The sequence below is a fragment of the Diabrotica virgifera genome, chromosome 4, assembly GCF_917563875.1.
Source record: "Diabrotica virgifera virgifera chromosome 4, PGI_DIABVI_V3a".
Classification (NCBI taxonomy): domain Eukaryota; kingdom Metazoa; phylum Arthropoda; class Insecta; order Coleoptera; family Chrysomelidae; genus Diabrotica; species Diabrotica virgifera.
In genome coordinates, this window is record NC_065446.1 from 33,024,420 (window position 1) to 33,046,748 (window position 22,329).

The 22,329-nt window shown below is 32.2% G+C and overlaps 1 protein-coding gene across 5 annotated transcripts in view; it reads left to right on the forward strand.

Moving 5' to 3' along the window:
* LOC126883484 (sodium bicarbonate cotransporter 3) overlaps positions 1-22,329 on the forward strand; it is a 362,811-nt gene that overhangs the window by 160,066 nt on the left and 180,416 nt on the right. For all 5 annotated transcript variants that reach the window (XM_050649071.1, XM_050649070.1, XM_050649073.1 and 2 more), the window contains exon 3: positions 1,027-1,080. The gene's annotated coding sequence lies outside the window, so the exon portion shown is untranslated. The remainder of the gene's footprint in view (positions 1-1,026; positions 1,081-22,329) is intronic.

Sequence of the window (22,329 nt, forward strand, 5' to 3'; positions counted from 1 at the left end):
TTTTTTAAGCGAATTATGAAGGTTCTAAGTGCAACCAAGGTGGTTGAAAAACATTGAATAAAAACAGTCCTTTTTGCTCCCTTATTTTCTATTTATTGCTATTTTGCAGAAAGGGTAATAATTTAAGACATTTGAAACCAGTCGTATATTATATAAAATTCAATTATATTTATTTTCTTTCCCTACGACTTTGTTCCAAAATGAATCGTTTTAGGGCCGGTTGTTCGAAAGCTAATCAACAATGATCATTATCAAATATTTAATTACTGTCACCAACTGTCAATGTCAACTTTGTTTGGGTTGCTGAAAACTTAATATGAAATTACTTAATCAATTATGTTAATAATTGTTATGTTAATTGATTAACTAATCTCATAATTTTAATCAATTATGTTTTCAGCAACCCAATAAAAGTTGACATTGACAGTTTTGGTGACAGTAATTAAATATTTGATAGTGATCATTGTTGATTAGCGTTCGAACAACCGGCCCTTAAAGTTATAGGCAATGAAAATAGAAAAAAATCGATATTTTTCGAAATTTTTAAATATTTAAATTTTTTTTATTAATATTCCGGGCATGGCATATTTGAGAAGGAGCATAAGTCAATTATAATTATTGAAGTTTTCACATAATTTTATCTGCAAAAATCCGAATGCCACCTCTCACATCCACCTCAAAACAGATCTGCCCTGGTCTATTAAGCTTCAGCTTAGCCCAGCTCGATTTTGAAATCGATAATTTTCGATTTTTATCCAAGCACGTGTTAACTGAGAAAAAGTTTAAGATGCAATTCACGTGGCAATCCATTGTGGCTGTGGCAAGCTGAAAATTGATTTAAGACTCAATGGTGCAACGCGTATGTTCCATAAGCTGAGCTTAAGGCACGTCTTAAGCTTAAGATCTGTTGGTGCAAACAGGCATAAATTGTGTTACTTGTTGTATTATTCATTTCAATGGTCTCGCAGTAGTCGCAGTCTATGTTTTGAAATATACTGTCTAATACAAAATATGTTTTTATTTCAGGTGTTGATGTATACATATCTGCTTACAGATTTACCTAATAAATATAATTTTCAGGTAAGTTTATGTCTTTTTATATTTTTTTCACCACTGTGCAGTAAAGATGCATTTAATATTATTTATTTATTTATTTTACAATAAATCTGAGAAAAGGTATTTATTGTATCTCAAGAGAATTGAGCTTCCACCATCATCGCACGATTTATCGTCCTTCTGGTCAATCTGGTCATTGCTAAGGCAGATCATCTGGAGTTTTAGAGGTTTCCGGGCACTTAATTGATGCAAATAGATTTCTCGGAGTTTTGGGGTTGCTGAAAACGAATATGCCATGAGAACGACACATGGAGCACCTGGTGTCTACAGTCACGTCATCTTCTGGAGTTTGAAGTGACGTTGGCACTAAATTAATGCAAATAGATTACCGGAGGATTTTTGGGTTTGCTAAATACGAATACCTACACTATCAGAACCAACTCCCAGAGCACCTGGTGCCCACGATCACTGCTAAGGACGTCGTCTTCTGGAGTTTCGAAATTCTTCGGCACTGAATGCGTGCAAATAGATTACTAGACGGTTTTTGGGCCACTGAATACGAATACGCCATCAAAACTCACTCCCGGACCACCTGGTGCTCAATGTCACTGCTAAGTTATGTTATCTTCTGGAGCTTGGAGGGTTTCTGGGCACCAGGTGCATCGGGGGTCACTTTTTATGGTGTATTCTTGTTCAGCAACCCCAGAAAAAAAAAACCCCTAATCTGTTTTCATCAATTAAGTGCCGAAAACCCTTGAAACTCCAGATGGGCACCAGGTGCTTCGGTGGTCGGTTCTGATGGCATATTCGTATTCAGCGACCCCCAAAAACAATACAATGACAAAATCTGGCCCTTAAACACATCTTTTGACATGTGTATGCACTTTTTAATGCATTTTAGGCACTTTAAAATGCGAGTTTGCATTTTAGCCATTTTTATGTAGTAGAATTTTTTCTTGGCATCATCCTGAACATAATGCCAATAGTTGCAAGTTTCTAGGTGCTGTATTTATAAATCGATTTTGTGCTAAATGCCCTGGTCTATTAGTGCAGCTTGGGAAGTAGGAAGGTCAAGAATAAATCAAATATACACAATACGCAATTTGTTTGAAAAATGTTATGAATACATCTGTTACAATAAAATAATTTAAGGTAGAAGTTATATAAAAGTAGTTATGATAAAATGCAAAAACTATTCTCAGTGGTTTACAGTTGGTTCACAGAGGGGGGATCCTGGATGATTATGAGCATTAAAACAACCTATAGATATGAACATTTATTTAAACATAAATCAAAACATAAAATGAAACAAAATAGGGAAATTGTATCAGAATATAAGGAAAATATAATGCCTATTGAACTATTAAATATAAGATGTGATAAGTATTAAAAAGGCCCTAACTTATCACATACACTACACCGTTATTACCTTGCAGTATAGAAAATATGAATATAAAATACTATAATTGATTAACAAAAATGCACCCTGAATAGTCAAATATACCTACGTTAAGCAAGAATCAGATATCCGTAACCATACTAAATTAATATTATTATTACCAAATATAATGTGAACAATTTATACGATGAAGTGTCAAATACCTACTCTTGCAAGTCTACCTGTGGAATTAACGAAGTACAATAAATTTACCCTGTATTCACTCTGTTAATAGATTAATACTCTCGTATAGCGCTATATTCAGGTGTACAATGAGGGTAACAGGAAGGACTTAGATATAGACACAGTATATTATATAAATATGGTTTATTAAAGAGAAATAGAGGTTATATTGTTTTATTGGTACCGACTTAAGGGTCTATGTTCTTGCTTACTGGTCTAGTAGGTGGGTGTTCCAGTGGTGGTGCCTCTGGTTACACTATGTGCTGGTTACTAGCTGTTTTCCAGGTGTTAGGACAGCCACTAGGCTCCAAGTTCTGTCCTCAAGAAATTGGCCTACCAAGGAGAGAAAATACAACTGTCAGTAGGGGCTAGATACAGTATAAACACAAGAGACTATAGAAATAATAATAGGTTTAATGATAGTTATAAACAAAGAAAAAACTTGCTATGGAACTTTGAGGACCTCACCGTCTTGTTTATTATTATTCTTATATTATTATACTTATATTAATGTTATTGTTATTAAATTTTTGTGGATCGTTTTTGAACACACCGATGATGTTGAAAGCAAGCTATAATTAGCTTACTTTAGCTTAGTACTATCTTTTTATTTCAGTACTTAAATTACGTCTCAACAGCTACTGAACTAATTTTTCTTCGTTATTGATATTTTATGGACATACGGTCTTTAACTATTTATTCATGTTGTGACTGGCTGATTGACATAAAGTCCATGCCATTAAAAAATGATAGTTATCTCTGTTGTTATGAGGCCACAAGGAGGGGTTGTCACAGGACCTTTTCTCAACCGCGAATGATGGACAAGCCTAGGAAAGACACAGGACATTAGTCCAAGCGTACAACAACGACCAAAACTATTGACTATAGTATAAATTTCTAAAATACTCACGTGTCCTCAAGTCAAGTGACTTGAGAAAGGCACTCTGCCGAAACAGCTTATAGTTATAATAAATTTTGTGGAAGTATAGAAAACTAAGTGTTTTTTTGTTAGGGAATCTGAATATTGAAATTAATCTGATAATTAGTACTTTTAAAATACAATTAACTAAATTATTAGTTTCCAACATCATTGGAAACAAAGAGTTGTTTTGATAATCGTTGGATTATTTTCTTATGTTATGTTATGTACAACAATCCATATTGATATTAAAATCACAACAAAACGTTCAATATACTGTATGAGGTACAAGATGTTAGATATATCCGGATTAATCTTGATATACTAGAAAGAACCCAATTTATATAAGGAGTTATCACTACTTTAATATTTTCCAATACATCTTTAGCCAATAAAGTTGTTTGTGTTGGCTTATGAATTTGCAATGCGCACGTAATAACATCTAAATAAAAAATTAAATTTATAAATACATATTTATCTTCTTCTTCACATGACGCATCCATGTCTATTTTCGCATAAATACAGCTGCACGGAACAATTGATTGGAGTTAGAACCAAGCCACTTTATTAAACCCAACGAAGACATATTTAAAAATAAAATAAAAATTCCATTTTTATTCAGTTGCAATGCGAAGGCAAAACAATCTTATTTTTGGAGGTGTTACCAAGACAATGGACCAATAAGTTTTCAATTTAAAAATTTTTTAGTAATGTTTTAATATTTTTAAATATTATTAATATTGCTATTAGGATTGAAAACTACATACTTCATCTGAAGACATATTTCTTCTCTCTATACTTTTATCCATCTGGCTTGCAAATTTTAGAAGCCTTGGAGGTGTTACCAAGAAAATAGACCAATAAGTTTTCAATCTAAAAATCTTTTAGTAATGTTGTAATATTTTTAAATATTAATATTGCTATTAGGATTGAAAACTACATACTTCATCTGAAGACATACTTCTTCTCTCTATACTTCTTCCTATTATTTTTCCCTGGATTATATTTCGTGGTTGATATTAAATATCTCCTCATATCCTCAAGTAGTGTCCTGTCCGTTAGCTATTAACATGGCAATTCTGATCTTGCTTACATCATCATCATCACGTAGCGCTATAAGTCTGGGTGGGTCCTGGCTGACTGTACAACTTTCTTCCAATTTCTTCGGTCTTCCATCAACCTAGAGTCAAATGCATGTTCATTTTTCGGAGATCTGATTGGATGTTATCTCTTCATCGCGTTCTGGGACGTCCGTGTGGTCTTTTGCCTGTAGGAATCTCCTCCCATACCAATCTTACAAGTCTCTCGTTATGAAATCTGTGCACGTGGCCTGCCCATCTTAGTCGCTGTGATTTAATTTCTTGTCTGTTTAATTTAATTTAATATCGGTGTCACTGTAGATTGCTTTTAATTCGATGTTGGTTCTGATCCTATACTGGTTTGTGTTAATGTCGTGGTGAGGTCCGAAAATTGTTCGTATTTTTCGTTCAAAACGTCTGAGCTTTTCTTCGTTTGATTTGGTCATTTGGGATTAAACCGGAATTTAAAAATAAACGGAAAAAACATATAAAAAAATTTACGACGAGCTCAGCTGCGACGAAAAAATAACTTGTAGCAAAAAAAGTTTTGAAGTTAATCTTTTCAATGTAAATTTAGATATAATATTGCAACAACTTATAATAGGTTTAGATTTGTCGGATTAAGAGACATGAAGGTTTAATAGGTTTTCATGTCTATTCCCAAAAAATCTATTAACACGAACCGATGAAGACTTATTAAAGAAAAGCATTGTAATTTACACATATTTTAGTAAATGTTTATAATATGAGGGCCCACAACAATTGTCGCGGGGGGGCCCCAATCTTCAGCTACGCCACTGCCTGCATTATTTAGAAAAACAATATTCCAAAAGATTTTAAATCCATAGTCAATGAAAATATTTTCTGTAATAAATACGCTTCAATTACAAAACAACCATCTTAATGTGGAAATGGCAAAAATCCCGCCTATCATCATAAATAACTAAATAAACTAATAGACCATTTACTCACGATTTTTGCTCCAGATTTTAAAGAACCGCTTGGATTGGCATGAAATTTGGCATTCACTATCTGTGAACAGATACAGCTAACATATCAAAGAAAAAAAGTGATTGTGCCGATGTGTACTTTGTCTTGGGGGGTGAGTGTCACCCTTCTCAAGGGTGAAAAATTATACGTTCAAAATACTTTTCAAAGTCAATACTTTTCGAGATAGTTGCCAGTGAATATGTGCATGTTTCAACACAAGAACCACGTTTTTAGAAGGCTTTTCGCAAATAATTCAAAAAGTAACTATTTTATCGAAAAAAAAAATATTCTGAGCAAAATATAGCTTGTAAAAAAGTGAACAACATATGTATAATATCTGTTTTCCCAGAATAATCAGAGTTGTAGCTAATGAAAAATAGTATAGCAATACATAACTAAAGTAACTTGTGAAGCGGTAACGATTAATTTTATTTGGGATGCTAATTAGGGGGTAATTTTCACGATTTTTTTTACCAGGAAAAGGGACCAACTTTATTTTGAGCGTAACTTGCTTACTTGTGATGCTAGAAACTTTTTTTAAAAAGTAAAAATAAATCATTCTTAAACACTTTTAAAAAGTTATAATGAGTTTTTCCCGAAAAGTGATTCATTTTTTTTATATTTCCCGTTGAAATATTCGATTCAGAATTTGACGAATAAGAACCTATTTTTCATTAGCTAAACTCTGCTTCTACTGGGTCTGCAGACCTCATACATACACCATTTTTATACATTTTCATAAGCTATATTATTGCATAAAATGTTTTTTTGGATCAAATATTTACTTCCTGATTTATTTTCGGAGAACCATTCAAAAATGTGTTTTTTTTTGTTGAAAATGGATAAATCACTCGCTACAACCAAAGTTGCTTAGAATTAGTGAGCTTATCTTCCGGATTTATTCTCTTTTTTTGTGTGTGAATTTGATGGCCTTGGCCGAGCCAATTAGCCAGACATTTTGTTATTTTAAAAACAAACAAATTTGATTTTTCAATCAGAGGATTCAGAGGAATCAGAGGATTTCAATCTGTATTTCTAACTCTAAATACATAACAAACTAACATTATTATCTATAATTATTATCTAAATAATACTCTGTTTTGGTTGTTCATTTTTTTTTGTAAATTTTTATTTTTTATTTTTTGTTGTATTTTTTTTGTATTGTTAATTTGTTTTTTTTATTTATATATTTATTTATTTATATTTTTATTTTATTTGTATTTTTTTATATATTTTTTTATTGTTATTTTTTATAAATTGTTTTTTTTACTAGGCTAGGACGTAAACCCGATTCAACCTCGCGGAGGTTTACATCTTAGTTTTTTTCTTTTTTTTGCTTTTTTTGCTTTTTCTGTTTTTTTTGCTTTTTCTGTTTTTTTTGCTTTTCTTTTTCTCTTTTTTTGTTCTTTTCTTTTTTCAACTACATATAATATACAATAATTACTTAAATCTACAGAGTTTAAAAAAAATAACAACAAAACAAACATGTTTGTTTTGTTTTAACAAACATGCCTGCTTTGTTTTAACAAAATTTCTTAAATACAGGGTAAATTTTATTGCTACAATCTATATTTACAGTTTTTGATATGATCGTAAATTGTTTTTAATATATTAATATCTTCAGAGGTCCGGTCCTGGTAAAGAGACAGTGAGGTCGATTTAAATCCGCTCCGCAAAAAAACTTCAATACTGAAGCTTTGCGAGCAGAAAAATCACCAAATTATTTGCAAAGTGTAAATAAGTGAGTTAAGAAATTTACAGTGTAAATTTAAAAAGAATATTGAAAGTAAGATCCATACATTATTAATCTAACCTAGTTTTAATAAAATTATATTTTAACTACTAACAGTAAAATAATTACAGTCATAGTCAAGTTTTTTGGCACTGATAAGAAGTCAAGGTCCTATGGGTGGACTAGCCGAAGCTGCTTTCAGCAGTGGTAATTACTAATAAATTGATTTAATTATAATTAAGGTACTTCGGTATCTATCTATCGAAAAATACAGAGTCGGCTTTCTGAACGAAAACAAGAAGATATTGAAGAATAAGAAGATATTGAAGAATAAGAAGATATCGAAGAATAAGAAGATATTGAAGATAAGAAGAAGACATTGTTGATAAATCTAATTTATTCAAGTGAACATTAATTGTTGATATAAATAAATAAATAAGATATTAAATGGTATTTAAATAGTTTTATAATTAAAGTAAAAAATTGAATAATATATAAATATTTTGTAATTAAAGTAAAAAATTTAATTAATTTGATTTAATCAAGTAGGTTTTAATTTGATTTAATATTTGTATTTATAAATACATACCTACTTTAATAATTTGAATAGGAAGAAAGATGGCGGATGGTAATGATAGCATTAATGAGGACGGTAAAAGAAAAAGCAAAGAGGAGCCAGATATATTTAGCAGGAGTAGAAAAGTGAACCGAACACCAGACAGGTCGAAACCATCAACGAATGAAACCAGCAGCCAGAACGAAATGATGGAACTAATGAGACAATTAGCAAGCGATAACAAAAAGAAAAACAAGGACCTGGAAGATATAAAAAATACAATGGGTAATATGATTGAGGAACTAAAAGAAATTAGGAAGGAAAATAATGAATACAAATTGCAAATGAAAGAAATAATAAGAGAAAATGAAAATCTAAAGAAAGAAATGGCTACGATGAAACAAAAAATAGATAAAATAGAAATAACCTTGGAAGCATGTCAGAAAGAAAAGAAGAAAAATAACCTAATAATGAGAGGCTTACCACTAGATACAATAGGAACAGAACAAATAGAGAACTTCATAGAAGCAAAAATGGGAGTAAAATCAGAAATAAATAGGGTACAAAAGATAAATGAAACAATGTGTGTTATAGAATGTAAAAAATTCGAAGATAAAATGAAAATACTGAAAGCCAAGGGTAAACTAATGAGCTATAAACAACATAGAGTATATATAGAATGTGACCTAACATTAAAAGAGATAGAAATACAAAGAAACCTTAGGAAGATAGCAGCAGAGGAAAAGACTAATGGGAAAAGGACAAAAATTGGATATGGATTCATAATTATTGAAGGCATTAAGTGGAAATGGAACCAAAAAACAAGCCGGATAGAAAAAGTAACATACAATACAGAACCAACTTGTTCAAAAACTAGCTGTAGAAAACACAATGATGGACCGAGAAACAAAACAGGCAAAGAACAGGGACATGACCAGATTTAAAGATAATAACACAAACGTAAGGAAAAACAAATTGAAGTACAACTTAAACATAGAAAAGAACAGAACAATTTTGAAAATGGCATCATGGAATGTAAGAGGTATAAATGGGAAAGAAATAGAACTGGGGGAAGAAATTAGAGATAAGAACATTGAAATAGTAGCTATAACAGAGACAAAGAAAAAAGGAAGAGGATCAATAATATTAGAAAACGGAATGTTACTAATATACAGTGGAGTGGAAGAAACGAAGAGAGCTCAGGCAGGAGTAGCGTGCCTGATTAAGAAGGATAGTATCAACAAAGTAAAAAATTGGATATATTACAACGAACGTATACTAAGAGTAGACATATATATGGATACAGAGGAAACCAATACAAACCTAATCATATGCTATGGACCAGATGAAGACGCAACAAAAAACGAAAAGAATGAGTTCTGGGACAAATTACAAGAAGTGATAAATGATTGTACAGAGAAAATGGTGATCACAGGAGACATGAACAGTAGAGTGGGGAAAGAAGCAGAAAAATGGAACAATGTCATCGGACCGTATGGGGAGGAAAAAATAAACAAAAATGGAAAATTACTACTTGAATTCTGTCTAGACAATAACCTGGTGATTATGAACACACACTTCCAACATAAAAGGATACACAAGATCACAAGAGAAGTCAAATCAAGAGACGAACAATCAATTATAGACTATACTATAGTGCAAAAAACAGAGAAGAACTGGATAAGAGACGTAAGGGTGAAAAGGAGTTATGAAATTGGTAGTGACCACTATCTACTAGAAACCACATTCAAAAGCAAAAGAAAAGAAATAAAAAGAAATGAGAACATAAACAGATAGTCCTGTCGCCAGGGGGGGTACAACGGCCTCGTTAATTCAGATGGACTTACTCAAGTTTTTTTTATGTATTTTGACCCGTAGAACACGAATTTTTTGGGTAACAGTTGATCCGGATGTCGATAAGATTGTTATAGACCAAGAACTTGAGGAATCAAATAACAGCGATTTTTGGCAAAACAAAACAATATTTTGTATTTTTTGGGCCATTTTAAGTAAAAAATATTTCTACAAGTTTTTTCGTAGGATGCACAGTTTTCGAGATAAGCGCGGTTGAACTTTAAAAAAATCGAAAAATTGCAATTTTTGAACCCGAATAACTTTTGATTAAAAAATAAAATAGCAAGTCTGCTTACCGTATTTGAAAGTTTAAGTCAAATTATATCGGTTTTGATTATTTGCATTGGTAAAAATTTATTTTTTTATTGTTTAACAAAGCTATAAACACGTAGGGTTTCCCGTGCTTTTACATGCGTTTTAACGCATGTAACGTAGAAATAGTCTTGATTGCACTAGTACCTATTCTACCTACTCGTTCGATTTTAAATGAGAAATCATAGAAACATCACTCACGCACTAGTTGTTTGTAGCTTTGTTTAACAATAACACAATAAATTTTTAGCAATGCAAATAATCAAAACCGACATAATTTGACTTGAACTTTCAAAGGCGCTAAGCAGAATTGCTATTTTATTTTTTAATCAAAAGTTATTCGGGTTTAAAAATTGCAGTTTATCGATTTTTTGAAAGTTCAACCGCGTTTATCTCGAAAACTGTGCATCCTACTAAAAAACTTGTAGAAATATTTTTTGCTTAAAATGACCCAAAAAATACAAAATATTGTTTTGTTTTGCCAAAAATCGCTGTTATTTGATTCCTCAAGTTCTTGGTCTATAACAATCTTATCGACATCCGGATCAACTGTTACCCAAAAAATTCGTGTTCTACGGGTCAAAATACATAAAAAAAACTTGGGTAAGTCCATCTGAATTAACGAGGCCGTTGTACCCCCCCTGGCGACAGGACTAAGAGAACACAAAGAAATAATAAAAATTTATAAACTAAGGGAAGAAACAACGAAAATAAGATACACAGAAGGGCTAGAGAAAGAAATAGACAATGAACATATAATAACAGAAACAATAGAAGAAGAATGGGGAAAATTTAAAAATGCGATGATAAAAACAGCTAAATCAATATGTGGAACCACAAGAAATAACAACAGAGGGAAACGAACGTCTTGGTGGAACGATGAAGTGAAAAGAGAAATAAAAGAAAAGAAGAAATTATGGAAAGAATACATACAAGACAAAACACAACAAAAATATGAAAATTATAAGAGAAAAAGAACAAAAGTTAAAGAGATAGTTAGGAAAGAGAAAAAGAAAAGTTGGGAAAAATTCGGAGAAAAAATGGAAGAAAACAGCACAGAAAACGTAAAATTATTTTATAGAACACTGAAAAACCTAAGAAGCAACAAAGAAACGAAACTGAAACAAATAATGAACAAGGAAGGAATAATAATAAATGACGATAAAACAATAATGGAAAGATGGAGGGAACATTTCCAGCTGTTACTGAATGGAAATCAAGTGAACACAATGGAGAAGGAAAGCCACATAAAGAGAGTATCCATAAGAAACACGGAAAATACAGAAACTATAGAAAAAGAAGAACTAGAAGAAGCAATAAGAAAGATAAAGATTGGAAAAGCACCAGGAAGCGATGAAGTAGCACCAGAAATGATGAAATATATAGGAATAAAAGCAAAAGAAAAATTGTTATACATATATAACCTAATATGGAAGAGAAAAGTAATACCCAGAGAATGGACAAATGCAGTAATTATACCTATATACAAAAAAGGAAACACAAGAGACTGTAAGAACTATAGAGGTATATCACTACTATGTGTAGCAGCAAAAGTATACGAAACCATAATAGAAAGGAAAATCAGAAAAGAAATAGAACATAAATTAGAGGACGTACAAAGTGGATTCAGGAAAGGACACAACACACAAGACCATATATTTACCATGCAACAAGTAATAGAAAAAGCATTAAAGAAAAATAGAGAAATATACCTGAGGTTTATAGACATGGAAAAAGCCTTCGACTCAGTCAAAAGAAAAGATATATGGGAAAGCCTAAAGAAGAAGGAAGTAAGCGAAGAACTGATAGAAGCAACAAAGAGTATATACATGAAAACAACAAATACAGTAAGAATGTTAAATATACAGTCAGAACCATTTGAAACAACTCAAGGAGTTAGACAAGGGGGAAGTCTCAGCCCAGTGCTATTCATAAATGTAATAGATGAGATAGTGAAAGAATGTAAGAAAACTTTCAAGAAATACTGCATCGGTTGGAACAGAATGCAAATGATAAACGCTGAGATGTGTATATTTGCAGACGACATAGTATTAATTGCGGAAACAGCAGAAAAACTGAAATACAACTTAGAGAAATGGAACCTAGAAGCAAGCAAATACAACTTAAACGTAAACAAAGAGAAGACTCAGATAATGAAAATATCAAGGAAACAAGGGACGGAAGATCAAATAGAAATAATGATAGACCAACATCAATTAATACAGACAAATTCATACAAATACTTAGGAACAGTAATCAACAACAAAGGAGCCATAGAGGACGATCTTAACAACAGAATGGAAAACACAGGAAAACTATTCCAAGCACTAAATAGAGGATTCCTTAATAACAAAGAAATATCAACAAAGACCAAGATGACAATATACAAAACAATATATAGACCTACGGTGACATATGGAGCAGAAAATCGGATATTAAACAAAAGACACCAGAGCAGAATACAGGCAGCAGAGATGAAATACCTCAGAAGAACGATAGGAGTAAAAAGAACAGATAGAATCAGAAATGAAGAAATAAGAGAAAGACTCAAAATCAAGCCGATACTCGACTCAATCAAGAAGAAAAAATTGGCATGGTTCGGACATCTAACCCGGATGGACAATGATAGACAAGTGAAAAGAGTGTGGGAAGCCAAACCAATAGGTAAGAATAGAAGAGGAAGGCCCATCAAAGAATGGAATAGTGACATTTCGCAGATACTGCAGAGTAAGGGTAAGACTTGGCAGGAAGCAACACAGATGGCATCCAATAGGAAGGAATGGAGAAAGTTCGTTAAGAGCTAGGACAATTCAAGAAGATTGTAAAATATTGTAATTTATTGAATTGTAATTTAATGAATTGTATTATAAATGGCCCTACACCGAAAGGTACTAATGGGTCTACTGATTAAGTAAAGTAAAAAATATCTTCAGAAAATATCAAATTGTTCAGGTAGACGGGAATTGGAATTTTTAATATATTAAGATTATCATAAAATTTGTTTATATTGACTGATTGATCTGAACATTCGAGGAGAATATGTAGTAGATCACCTTCTTTTCCACACTCACAGTTAGGTGACTCTGTGAGACCCAAACTGTACATATGAAGGGGGGTAAGAGCATGAATACATCTCAATCTATTTATAACTCTTATGAAATGGCGATTTGATACAGAATGAAACCATCTTTTAATGGAAATTTCAGGCTGCATTTGTTTGTAATTACTACCAGTTCTCGTGTTTCGATAATACCTTTGCCAATTTTCTTTTTGGTGTCGTCCACTAATAATATCAATATCCGAAATGGGTAGTAAGTTCATGGAAAGTTCTTCGCCTATTTCTAGGGCGGATTTGGCTAGCCTGTCTACCATTTCGTTACCCCTAATGCCTGCGTGTCCCTTTATTCATGATATAATGATGTTTTTTCCTAAATTTGCAATTTTATTATAAAGAGTCATAATTTCCAGTTCTATATGATTGAGTTGTTGGGATTTATTCTGAACGTATATTTAATCACCGTTGAGAAGTGGTGAAACTCACCCCCAATAGTACATTCTTTCAAGGTTTTTGCTGTAAATTTTAAAGAACAGCTTGGATTGACATTAAATTTGGCATACGCATCGCATAGCTAACATGTCATAGAAAAAAAGTGATATGGTGCCGATGTGTGCTTTTGCGCTGGGGTGTTTCATCTCATCTCGGGGGTAAAAAAATATATGTTCAAGTTAAGTCCCAAAATGGATAAACTGACTAATTTTAAGCAACTTTGGTTCTATAGAGTTTGTTCACCAAATCGATACTTTTCGAGTTATTTGCAAGTGAATATGTTCATTTTTCAACAAAATAACCACGTTTTTAGACGGTTTTTCGCAAATAACTCAATACGTAAGCATTCTGTCGAAAAAAATATTCTTAGCAAAATTATAACCTATAAAAAACTAAAAAAACGGTGTATATATTAGGTCTCTATACCTAGCAAAAGCAGAGTTATAGCTAATGAAAAATAGGTTCATATTCGAAAAATTCCAAATAGAACAATTCAATGTGAAATATCCAAATAATGAAGCATTCTTGGGGAAAACACATTACAACTTTTTTAAAGTGTTTAAAAAAAGCTTTATTTCTGTTTTTATAAAAAAAATTTCTAGCATCAAATGTAAGCAAGTTACGCTCAAAATAAAGTTGGTCCCTTTTGTTTTGGCAAACAAAATCAGGAAGATCACCCCCCAATTAACAACTTAAATGAAATTAATCGTTACCGTTTCACAAGTTACTTTACTTATGTTGTGTTTATATATGATCTGTAAGTTTCATCGATTCAAAGTGCTTATTTTGAAAAAATTTGGTTTTAAAGTAAAATCTTTAAAAATTTTAATTTTGAAAAAATGCTTTTTTTTCAAAATAACTTAAAAATTGTTAGAGATACCAAAAGTCTTAAACAATAAAAAAAAGTCGGCTTTGCTTTTCTGAATATTTTGTATTTTTTGTTTTTCTGTAAGACAAAAATTGGTCAAGATTCGATGTTTCTAAATTTGCATACACTCGTGATAAGTGACTCGTTCAAGCCCTTTTAACTACAGCTCTTTCAAAAATAAGGACTTTGAACCGGTGAAACTTACAGATCGTATGATCAATACATACGCGAGTAAAAAACTTGTGAAGTGATAACAATTAAGTTCATTTGAAATGCTAATTAGGATTTTCCCGATTTCTTGCAAAAAAAAGGGACCAACTTTATTTTGAGTGTAACTTGTTTACTTTTGATGCTAAAAATTTGTTTTTAAAAACAACAATAAGCATTTTTTTAAACACTTTCAAAAAGTTAAATAGAGGTCTTCCCAAAAAAGTGCTTCGTTTTTTGGTTATGGCACGTTAAAATATACGATTTGGAATTTGACGAATATGAACCTATATTTCATTAGCTATAACTCTGGTTCTACGAAGTACAGTGACCTAATATATACACCAAGTTTTTCACTTTTTTACGTGCTATATTTTTGATAGGAATTTTTTTTCCACCAAATACTTACTTTTTGAGTTATTTGCGAAAAACCGTCAGAAAACGTGGTTATTTTGTAGAAAAATAACTCGAAAAGTATAATTTGGTGAAAAAACTTTATAGAACAAAAGTTGCTTAGAATTAGTCATTTTATCCATTTCCGGACTTATTTCGAACATATATTTTTCACCCCCGAAAGGGGGTGAAACTCACCCCTAGGGCAAAAGCACACATCGGCCCAATATCACTTTTTTTCTTTGACTTGATAGCTATGTGTATGCCAAATTTAATGTCAATCCAAAGGTTTTGCAATATTTTACCTTTAAAGAACATTACTACAAGGCAAAAGCTTAACTTTTTTTCTTTGATATGTTAGCTATGTATATGCCAAATTTCATGTCAGTCATGTCAATCCAAGCAGTTCTTTAAAATCTGTTGGTTTTGAAACATTTTACCGTGAGTGAATGGACTATAACTTCTATATTAATCAATAATATCTATATTGAACTATTATGATTATGTAAATAATTAAAATAGGTAATTACATTAACTTGTCTGATAAAGATTTGATTAATTATAATTGTCGGAAATTTTCAAAAGCAAAGTAATAGATTTCAAGTACACTTACATTCAGTATGACTTGAAAAATTACTTACTGGCTACTGATTACAATCGACAAAATACGAACATAAAAAATCGACATAAAAGTACTAAACGTTTATTAAGCTTATCTATATTTTTCTAAAACTTTTTTGCTAGTTTAAATATACAATTACATAGTTTTTCACCTTTAGACGTCTATGGCAGGAGTATTTTATAAAATTCTACTGTCACAGTGACAGTTGTCATTATCATACTCCTCTGATACGCCTAAAGGTGGGAAACTGTGTAATGTAATGTTAATTTATACGTTTGTAACGATAATTTTCACCTCAACTAGTTTCATCTCTTTTTGTTGCGCAATGTATTATGTTTTCCATCTTTTGCGTTATTTTGCCGGTTATTAGCGCGCTCATCACTTTATATATTTATTAAAATAAAAAGTTATACTCACAGATTTTGCCGCTAATTGTTTATTAATTGTTTAAACAATAAAAATAATTGTGTTGTATGAATAATTTTAAAAATATCGTTGAATTCATCATTTTTCTTTGATCAAACATGTTTCTATTTTGTTTTTAATTATGCTGAATCCGAATCTGACATTACAATTTGAAAATTCAGAAAAAATTTTTTTGAACTTTTATACATTATGTCTACGTATCCAGGAACCATATGGGAAAGTTTTTTATTATCAATTTTGAAAAAAACGTTATTCTTCATAAAATTCACCCCATGATCTAAAATCTAGAACTCAACCATCAAATATCAAATTTTATCAATTTTGTACGAGGTATGTCAAAAATATGATTTTCGTTCAAAAGTAAAGTAACTTTATATTTCAGAATATCAAACATTGAAAATTGATTTCTAATTGAAAAATTTTTTTCTCAAATTACGGATACGTACTTAACATCATTTTATTACAGTTATGATAACTATTTTATTATCAATTTTACGAAAAAGTACCGCATCGCCTCTCGTGCTGTGCGGATGTATTGCCTTAATCATCAAGCAACGTAGGCCACGATAAAAATTCGAACCGGAATTTTTGTTAAAAACCGATACCTATAATTTAAAAACAATTATCGAAATATTTATTTACATTTACATTGAAATTTAATGAGTTTTTGAACCCAGCGCTAATTTAAGTGAAATAAAAACATAAATGTTTTACCAGCTAGTAATGGACCTGGAGATCCTTATAGACAGCTAGTTTCGCAAACCAAAATACAGGGTGTAGCAGATACAAATATGCAAGTACAACAATTTATTAATACTCAACCAATAACTCAAGCAGCATTGAATAATAATAATTCTTGTTTATCTCAACAACATTTTGATACTTCTCAAGCAAATTACACTCAGCAGGTATCAGTTAATCAATAAAATTACATACATCAGGTACCAATGATCCAAAAAACACAACATATACCATCAACCAGTCAGAAACGGATTGTCCTCTACAAGTGACGATGAAGAGCTAGAACAACACGTAGCCAACGAGAACGAATGGCAACAAGTAACGAATACAAAAAGAAGGAAGATCAGAAGAAGCAACTCACAAAACTCCGACATAGATATAAGCAATAGATATAGTCAGCTTCCTGTAGAAGAAACTGTAGAAGAGAGTCAAACAGACCAATAAATAGATATCACCGAAGCTAAAACTATAAAACCGCCTCCAATATTTGTGTACGGAGTAATAGATTATTAGAAAATGATACTAAGTTTAAGAGATGCCATTGATGATGAGCACTACAGTACAAAAACACTTGCAGATAATACAATTAAAAAAATCAGTGATACTGTTGAGACTTACAGGCAACTAATAACGTATATGCGTGAGAAAAAAATTGTACACCACACATACCAACTCAAAGAAGAACGAGCATTTCGAGTAGTGATCAGACACCTTCACCACACTATGGATACAAAAAAAATAGTGAAAGAACTCAATGCAAAAGGCCATCAAGTCAGAAATATCCTGAATGCCAAGGACAAAAGAACTAAGGAGCCTCTTAATCTTTGTGGATTTAGAGCCTGCGGTTAATAACAAAGATGTATATAAAATACAAATAATGCAAAATTTAATCATACAAGTAGAACCTCCAAAACCTAACTATGGACCAGCTCAATGCACGCGATGCCAACAATATGGACACACCAAGGGTTACTGTTATAAACCTTTTGTCTGCGTAAGTGTGGGGGAGCCCATAGCACATCAACCTGCACAAAAACAAGGGACATTCCAGCAACATGTGCACTTTGTGGAGGTGCCCATACAGCCAACTATAAAGGTTGTAGCTGTAGCTACTATCACAACATAATAAGACGCCCTAATAATCAAAATAATAGGCAAAATGTACAGCCAGTCAGAAGTCAGGGAGGAAATGTCCATCCTAATCTTACCACCAAGCCAACAGCAACGCCGGTAAGAAATAATGTGATCTATGCAAATGTAGTATCCAACAATTATACTCAGCAGAATCAATGTGACACCACAACAGATATGCTACATAGATTCCTAAATGAATTCAAAGCCATGTTTCAGCAACTTATTCATCAAAACACCATGGTGATGAATATGCTTACTACGTTAATAAATAAAATTCATTAAGTTTATTAGAAGAGCACTGTAGAATGCCAACGGCATTCTACATCACAAACAAGAAGTTGAAATATTCATAAAACACAATTCCATAGACCTGCTTCTCATCAGCGAAACACACTTCACTGACAGATCTTATTTCTACATTCCACATTTCACAACATATCACAGCAATCACCCAGACAACACTGCACATTCTGGTACTGCTATCCTAATAAAAAACACAATAAAGCACCATGAAATGCCAAAATACGCTGAAAATGTTCTACAAGCCACAACTGTCAACGTCTGCATGGACTAATATAATCTAAAAGTTGCCGCCGTCTACTGTCCACCCCGACACAACATAAGAAAGGAACATTTCAGTGATTTTTTCGATACACTAGGATCCAAATTTATTGCGGGCGGTGATTACAATAGCAAACACATTTTATAAGGGGTCTAGACTTACAACAACCAAAGGTAGAGAATTGGCATCAGTGATTCAAGAGAAGCATTACGCATACCTGTCAACAGGAACTCCAACTTACTGGCCAACTGATCCTGCTAAAACTCCTGACTTGCTTGACTTTTTTGTGACAAATGGGTTACCAGCTCCTTACTAATACCTAATACCAAGCTATGATTTTTCTTCTGACCATTCTCCGATAATAGCTTCAATAGGAACAGCAGCGTTACATTGAAAAACTCCCACAAGACTACCTAATAAGAAAACCAAATGGAAAGAATATCGTACCAGAATTGAAGAAAAAGTAAAACTCGACATCAGACTAAAGGAACCCAATGAAGTCGAAGAGGAGATCACAACTTTTAATGACCTCCTAATAAAATCAGTACAACAAGCCACTCCTCGTCCCACCAGCAAAAAGAAAGACATTACTGTACCTAAAGAAGTGAAGGAACTCATAGCTCTAAAACGAAAAGCAAGAGCTAGATTACAACGTACGCAAGCCCCTGTTGACAGTACAGCGTACAACCGAGCCAGTAGTCGACTAAAAGCAAAAATTCAAGAACTGTGTGAAAGTTCATTTAATGAATATTTGAAGGGTCTTAACCGAAATGATAACTCCATCTGGAAACCATGCAAATTCAAAAACAAACCTCAAATGCAGGATTCTCCTGTACGTGACTTTAACAATCCCGCAGCTATATGGACAAGAAGCGATAAAGAAAATGCTTACTCTTTGGTGCATATTTATCCAATGTACTCACACTGAACTGTGATGTAGTTGATAACGAAATAGCTAGACATCTCTCAAATATCCCAAACAACCTACCTGCAACCAAACAACTTTCTGTAAAGGAAGTTCAAAATGACCTAAACTTCCTAAATCCAAGAAAATCTCCAGGGATCGACAAAGTAACCTCCAAAATGTTAAAAGAACTACCAAGCGGAGGAGTCATACTCGTAATGTACATTTTCAATGCTATCCTGAGACTAAACTACTGGACGATGCAACTCAAAACCGCAGAAATAATTTTAATACTGAAGCCAGGCAAAAACCCAAACGAAGTTTCATCTTATCGACCAATCAGCTTATTGCCAGTTATGTCAAAAGTACTAGAAAGACTCATACTTCAAAGAATAAATAAGGAAATACTTCCTGAGGATTGGATCCCATCAAACCAATTTGGTTTTCGAAAAGGCCAGTCAACAGTTCAGCAAATACAGAGATAAATAGAACAAAAACAATACTGTCCCTCAGTATTCTTGGATGTTAGCCAAGCCTTTGACAAGGTTTGGCATAATGGACTATTATACAAAATATCTAAAAAAAATTCCACTATCCTTCTATCGACTGCTCGAATCATATCTTTATGACAGACAGTTTCTTGTAAAAGTGAATGATGAATATTCGCAAAAATTCCCAATCAAGGCCGGAGTTCCGCAAGGCATTGTCCTGGGTCCCATTCTATATGTACTATTCACATCAGATATTCCTACGTCTCCACACACTGTCATAGGAACCTTTGCGGATGACACCGTCATCTTAGCAATTCACCAAGATCCAGTAGAAGCTTCCAACTTCCTATAAAATGACTTAGCAAACCTAGAATATTGGGTAAAAAAATGGAAAATTAAGATAAATGAGGCTAAATCCATCTACGTCAACTTTACTACAAGAAAAGATCAGTGTCCATCACTATACATAAATAACAAAATTATTGCTAAAAACAACTCTTCCAAATACCTCGGCATACATCTAGACTCTAAACTTACTTGAAAAGTGCACATAACAAAGAAGAGAAAACAAATAGACATGAAAGTCAAAGAACTCTACTAGTTGATAGGTAGAAAATCAAAACTAAGTTTGGAAAATAAACTGCTGATATACAACACCACAATCAAACCAATATGGATGTATGGTATCGAAGTCTGGGGATGTGCAAGCAAATCTAATATTGCTATCATCCAAAGGAGCCAGTCAAAAGTACTACGCATGATCACAAATGCACCTTGGTTCGTGTCGAATTTAACATTACATGAAGATCTGAAGGTTCCATTCATCACAGATGTCATTAAAGATAGGTACAACAAACACCACGAGAAATGGAAACACACCCCAACGCAGTATTACAGCCGCTAGTACAAGCTCTAATTGCCAGAAGGTTGAAGAGATTATGGTCAGCTGACATGAAGACTACCTAGGACTCCTTCACTGGAAGGAATGCCTTCACGCCAATGAGGAGCCCAGCTCCCAAGTCAACACTTTAACTTATAGGATGTTAATGTATTCTGATTGTTAAATAAAGCATGATTAAAAAAAATTACGCAAAACAGTTATTCTACATAAAATGCTTTACCTGGTCTAAAATCTAAGATGCAACTATCAAATATCAAATTTTAATTTTATACAAGGTCTATTAAAAATATGAATTTGGCTTAAGAGTTAAATACCTGTATAGTTCACAATATTTCAGTTAGAAGGATGTAATTGAATATTGAAACATAGTTTTTAATTCCAAACAACTTTTCTGAATATTAATTTTTTATAAAGGTACTTTACTCTTGAGTGAAATTCATATTTTTTGATATACGTCGTATAAAATTAATAACATTTCATATATGATAGTTGCATCTTAGATTCTATATAATGCAAAACATTTTATGAAGAAAAACTTTTTTTCGTAAAATTGATAATAAAGAAGTTTTCCATAGGCTCCAACTTACGCAATATAATGTACCTATAAGAGATAAAAAAATATTTTGGTAGAACATTTTTGCTAATGTTTAACCTTGTGATTAAATGTGTTTTAGGTAAGTTGTATAGAAAAAAGTTTTGATGACTTTGTATAAACATTTTTTTACCGATAATTTTTACTTTTACATTTTTTATCTTTCTTAATTTTCTCAAAAAGAAGTTGTATATTTTATGTTTAAAGTACAATAATTCAGTGCATTGTAAAGATTACATCTCAAGCTTTTAAAAAAAGCACCTATAATATTGTAATATATCCGTTTAAACTTGAATAATAATATATACTCTGGCAGTAATTCCTTTAAAATCCGAAGATCTCAAAAATTACATTTTTTGAGACGTCGTATCATTTGAATTAAGTTTTTTGAGATTTGATGCAATATCGTTTAGTAAGATATTTGAAAAGTAATTTGTGCAAATTTTAGATAGTACGTTCTATAAAGGTAAAATATTTGCAAAACCTCTAAATTTTAAAGAACTGCTTGGATTGACATGAAATTTGGCATACACATAGCTAACAAGTCAAAGAAAAAAAGTGATATTGTGCCGATGTGTGCGTTTGCCCTAGGGGTCAGTTTCACCCCCTTTTGGGGGTGAAAAATATATGTTCGAAATAAGTCCGGAAATGTATAAAATGACTAATTCTAAGCAACTTTTGTTCTATAAAGTTTTTTCACCAAGTTAATACTTTTCGAGTTATTTGCGAGTGAATATGTTAATTTTTCTACAAAATAACCACATTTTTAGACGGTTTTTCGCAAATAACTCAAAAAGTAAGTATTTGGTCGAAAAAAAAATT